The sequence below is a fragment of the Pimephales promelas genome, chromosome 14 (genome assembly GCF_988280905.1).
Source record: "Pimephales promelas chromosome 14, fPimPro1.hap1.1, whole genome shotgun sequence".
NCBI classification, from domain to species: Eukaryota; Metazoa; Chordata; class Actinopteri; order Cypriniformes; family Leuciscidae; genus Pimephales; species Pimephales promelas.
This window is the reverse complement of record NC_142782.1, coordinates 10,162,468-10,168,683: the sequence shown is the minus strand read 5'-3', so window position 1 is coordinate 10,168,683 and position 6,216 is coordinate 10,162,468.

The following is a 6,216-nucleotide window of genomic DNA, read 5'->3' as shown; positions in this document are numbered from 1 at the left end:
TCAGTGGAAAAACAAACAGGTTCTGAACGGGTTCGCAAGTTGAACCAACTCCGAACCAACTTTGAACCAGCACCAGTTCCGAACCAGTTATTTTTTCGGTGGAAAAGGGGTAAATGTTAGCCTGACTTCGTCATACTCGTATTCAAAAGAGAATATGAGTCTGAAACTCCTCAGTTGGGCTTTGATTATGAGGCGTGTCATAACCGAACCAGGAAAAAAAACAAACTCTGCACTCAATTGGATAGTCGGTAGACCTACAACCAATCAGAGCAACTAAGTCAATTTCTTTGGGCGGCAGTGGCTCAGTGGTTCATGTGGGTTGTCTACAAACCGAAAGGTTGGTGGTTCAATCCTCGGTTCCACCTGACCAAGTGTCGAGGTGTCCATGAGCAAGACACCTAACCCCAGCTGCTCCCGACGAGCTGGCTGGCGCCTTGCATGGCTGACACCGCCGTCGGTGTATGAATGTGTGTGTGAAGGGGTGAATGTGAGGCAAATGTAAAGCGCTTTGGTGGCCATTAGGTCTATGAAGGTGCTATATAAATGCAGTCCATTTACCATTTACCATTCTTTGCATAGCGCAGTTTTCAAATACAGAACGTAGCCTAGCTTTTTTTATTTTAGAAGTTAAATAACGAGTGTTGCTTATTTTACTTACTTCTCCATGAGTGCCACCAAAGGGGAAACCACAACGACCACAGGCTTTTCATTACGTCCCATCTTCTTAAAGACCGCCAGAGCCAGCTGATAAGTTACACTTTTCCCGAATCATGTAGGAAGGACGCCAAAAATATCTTTCCGATCGACAAATGCCTTGATTGCAGTTCTCTGTTTGTCTATTAAAATGAATGCGCTGTCGATTTATTTTACAAAAGATACATCTCAATTCTCCAGCTGCAGTCATCTTTGACAAGCGCTCCTTGATAACGTGATGATTACGTCCCTGCAGATCATCTGTCCATCATCGTATAAAGCCCGCCCTGGCAATTTGATTGGCCCGTTCATTTTTTGACTGATCATAATTTCTCCTCAATGGATCGAGTCCAGACCGAACTTCCCGACCAAAAAATGTTGTGGGCGGAGTTCGGGCTGGCATCCAGGCTAGGTAAATGTGTCATATTCTTTGAACAGAGTTAAATAATAATAATAATTCATTACATTTATATAGTGCTCGGCACTCAATGTGCTTCAAATGGAAGGGAATATCCTCAACCACCACCACCAATGTTCAGCATAAATCTGGATGATGCTGTAAGGCCTGCTAAATCGATCCAATGGCAGTACTCGATTAGAGGTGAAGGTCTCACACGTGTTCCGTCTCTTCTCATGGCAAAGGGATTTTTAATTAAATGCAATACATTTTATCGTATGTATTAATTGGTTTCATCTGACTCCATAAAATGAAAAGGTTTTTCAATGATATCTGTGCATCATTAAATATATGTTAATGTTTGAATAATCCTTTTAACTCTAATGAAAATAAAGTCAAAGTCTGTTAGAATAATCAAATATAAAAAATTGTTTATGTCAGGTAAATGTATTATTACAATTCCATAATCAACTGAAAGATAATCAATGCAAACCATCAAATGTTCTTGAACAAAGAGAAAAATCCTTTACCCGACATTACGACACAGCATTCATGGGCTCATCTGATACATAAAGAGCCCTGAGCTCTTGTGGCATTTTCCTTATATAGCCAGACCTCATTTGATGTGTAAAACATGAGTTTAGTGGAAATTTACTGTGTTCCTCCTCCATACTAGAGGGGGGAGAAGTTTGACTATTTGCAAGGGACAGTGGAAATTAGCATTCATGAATTTACACCTTTTGGAAGTAGGGCCATGCCTAGAGACCACATTCCTTTGTGTGCCAGTTATTCCTATATTCTTAAGAACTTTATTACCTTTTGATTTACTTCTTTGGGAATGAGACATCTGTACCAGTCACCCTGAGACCTTTAAAATGATACTAAACACAATCCTTAATGATAATCATTCACATTAAAACCAAATTCTTGTTCTTCTAAATTCTTATTTGAATGATCTCTGCAAGAGTGGGGGATGTGGGGAAGGAGTGTGTAAGCAAGGTCCTTCGTCTCATAGACCAATGATCTCTTCAACCAGTTTCCAGTTTTCCAGTCTTGCAATCGATCTTAATCTGAAAATCGATTCATAATTCGTGAATTGATTTTTTTTTTTCGACACAGCCCTAGTGCGCCAGAACTTCTAATGGCATTATGGCTAATGGCAGCCATAGTGTGCAAGAACTTCCACCACATACCAGCTATTCCAGTTATTCTACACACCAGTTATTCAGGGCATTGAGGCTAATCCCATCAGCCTGACTAGATTGCTCAACCATTACCATTATCATAGAGACAAAAACAGAGCTGTATCTTGATGGCCAGGAAGTGCATAAAGACAAAAGCTAATGTCAGATACCTGGAATGCTTGGCTTAATCTTCTTGGCCTCAAAATGGTAAATACTGTATGCACTTTTTCAGTTAAAATACTGTTGAATCTAAATTAAACATTCTTAAAATTTGTAAGCCTTCAGCTTCTACAATATTTTTCACTATCTCCATACGACCTGCTGGGAGATAGCGTGAGCCACGACACACTGCCTTTGTCTCCTAAATCATCAACACCTCATTCTGTGAAACAAAGATGCACAATCAGCACGATTTATTATATATGTAGTGATTCAAAAATAAAACTGCATACATCTTGCTAAATAACATAGTTTTCAAAGTGGATGCATGTGGTTCGATGCACTGCAAACACATGACATCTTAGAGCATAGGGAAAAATAAATAAAGCTGTATTTTTTTTTTTTCCATTTTGAGTGATTCATGGTCAGTCCTCTGTTTACATGCTACACACTCAGAGCTACTTTTCTCTGTACAGATCATTCATGACACACATGGGAAAATAAATGCAATTTCCTGCTAAATCCACCCTGACAGCTCTAAAATATAAGTCATTATTAGCTTTATCAAAGTGTATTTGGGTGAAGTTAAGACAAGCTTTGGGAAATTGATTCGTTGCACTCTCATTAATAACATTTTATTTTTTATAAAACAAAAACATAGCTACATAGCGTAGCTTTAAAGGTGGAGAAAATAAATTGTAGACTAGTTGAAAAACCATCTACATAGTCTTAACTGCTTGGCTCTTACAATCTCCAAACCACAAATATAAATTATTCTGAAACAAAACATTTTGGAATTCACTGGTTTATCAATAATATATGTGATATTATTGCAAATAACAAAGGATTAAGGATTATTTTTGCAGCCCAACAGAAGGATCTGCTGGATTAGAAAATATAGACTACTTTAAGCCAGAGCTCGATAGGATGCGCCTTGATTTTCATCTCTTCAGCGAAGCCTTCGCATTGCTGGATCTTCGAGAAGAAGCCTGCACCATCGAACACCCTTTCAGCGGGACGAGATCACTGAGGAAGCCGGTCGTCTTCTCTTGCTGCGCTTTCCGGCGCCTATATCCTTTCACGCTCCCTCGCCGCTTCGACACTCGCGTTTCTTGTGTCGAAAAGAGCCGAGGCATTGCTGCAAATGCCTCGTATCTCCTGTGGCCCGTGCAGAGCCCCTCTCGCCAACAGGGACCGCCATATCACTATGGTGCACGTGCACTGTCCAAGGGCGGATGTCCCGAGTGCGACACCATGGCCTTGTCAACCTTTTAACACAATACCCAGATATTCGAAAGACGGGTAATTCCCAAATGATATCTGCTTACATTCATAGACATCTTTAAAAAGAGCAGCTAAGCCCCCGCCTCTCTTACCCGCTCTGCAGACACTCATGAAAGGAAAGTTAGGAGGTGATGTTTCATTGTGGACTGTTCCACTGCAGCTGTCTTCTAACCAAGTTTCATTTAGAAACATAAAGTCCCGGTTGTATGTGGTTATTAAGTCGTTGACTAGAAGTGATTTGTTTTTAGGTGAGCGGATGTTTAAAAGTGCTAACTTAACAGTCTTACTTTTTGGCCCCACAGCAATCTTAGTCTGGCATAATAGGCACCAGATTAGATGGGTTTGCTGTGCGGCTTTTGAAGGCCTTAGATTTTCTATCATCAAATTGAACAAATTCAGGCAGATTCAGACACACTGGGTTCCCAGTTGTTTTGTAAACATTTAAGAAAGTTACTGTTATCATAGCGGGGACCCGACACATATCACTGAGAGCTGGTATCAATTGTTTTTGTTTCACCTCGAGCAGATGGAAGAGGGTGTGAGCCCTGGCGCTGTGGCAGATGCCAATGAGCTCTCACAGGAGGAAGTAGAGGAGGAGGGGCTGGGCCCGCAGGCTTTGGGTGGTTGTGGGGCCTGCTGGGGGCTTGCAGCAAAAGAGTTGGGATAGTTTGGTTCCAGATAACAGTACACCAGTTTTTCCATTTTGTCTGAGAAGCATAGAAGTGGAGATGCTGGAGAGAGGGATAATGTGTCTGGGGAGAGGAGCTGTTGCTCTGGTGTTGTCGGAGGCTGTAATATGCTGTCCTGGTTTCCCTCGCTGTTTTACAGAAAGTTGTCCTTGGGAGCTGAATCTTGGAGCAGTTCTAATATGTCCCGGTCTGTCTGTGGTGAGCTCTGTGGGCAGGACTCTGCTGAGATTGTGTCCGTGAGCAGAAGTTGTGGCTGCATGGTGTTATCATTGTCCTTTTGTGATATGTCAAGTCCTGTGGTCATTCATACTGTGTCCAGGTGTGTGTGTACTGTATGCCTTACAGGTTGAGTAAATTGTCACATACTGCAGAAGGATGATTGAGGGAGAAGTAGATATTGTCCTTTAGTACTCTTGAGTCAAGTTTGTTTGGGTGGAGCCCATCCCATTGAAACAGTTGCCTCTGACTCCAGAAAAGATTGAAGTTGTCAATGAAGTTCACACCTTTTTATATTGCAGGTTTTTTGTAGCCATGTGTTCAGCCCAAGCAACTGTGAAAACCTGTTTGTTCCTCTTGCTGGGAGTGGTCCACTGATGAACGTCTGAACTTTCAGTCTGTTAAGTGTTTCAAAATGTTCATTGAAATCCGTCTTAAGGAGTTCTGACTGCTCTTTATGAATACCATTTTTCCCCACATGAATGATGAGTCGATTTGCAGTCTTATGTTTCATCAGAATGTTCTGAAGTTTCTTATTTACATCAGAAGTTGTTGCTTGTGGAAGGAAGCACGTAGTTGTATCCCTGCTAATAATGTTTCTGATTGTGGAGTCACCCACTATCAGAGTCCTGTGCTTGGCTGTGCTCTTAGCTGAGTGCTGCTGTTTGCTCGACCTTGAGTTAGCATTGCTAGCTACTGGCTGATTCAGTCTGTGTTCGATCTCATTGAAGGATTCCTCATTCATTAATACTTCAAATCTGTTCTCAAGATGTATAGGCGGTGGTAGAAGATCAGTGTTTGCAATCGTTTCCAGAGCCGTATCTAGGGTAGAGGATGCTACTGCACATGTGATGCACATGCGAGTGCCTTTGGGTCTCACTCCCTGTTTGTGCCATTGATTTGCTGAGGGCGTCCATGATGAAATTCTGTTGTGTGTTCCGCCTGGTTTGGTGGTCCAAACTTTGTTTCAAGAACTGCAATCCTTTGTAAATGTCTCTGGCAGTTAGTGCAGCTAATAGATTCCAGAAGAGAGACTTTCTCTTATCCTTTAGAATGTAGGCAGTTGTGTTTTCCCTTCCCCGGAATTTAAGCTTTCAGTGGGAGGCTGGTCCTGCTTTTTTGTAGTAAAAATGTGCTGAATCAAGCGTTTCAGCACTGTGCTGATTTTCTTAAGTAAAAATTAGGTGATAAAGGAGATCAAATATAAAAGTATAAAAGCGATGGAGCGATTAAAATATATAAAAGTGATAGAGCAAAGCGCGGAGTAGTAGGCAAGAGTGTCTGTATTTTGCTAACAACAGCAAAAGTGTGTGATAGGTTGTTTTGAGGTTTGTGATATCTATGGTTTTCATTGAGAAGAGCAGAGCTAAATTATTTACGGAGGAATTATTAATGCTCGATTATCTAAAGAAACCTTGTCTGCTTTATAATCTCTAACAAACTTGATAGCTACTTGAAAGACCTGGAACTACAGGACTCTACGTTGAAAATACCTGTTTGTTGCCCACCAGGCATCCATGGTAGTCACATGACTGCAAAGTATGAATTACTGCGTTTGTCAAACATTCGCACGGCCAGTCACTAGATAGAAATT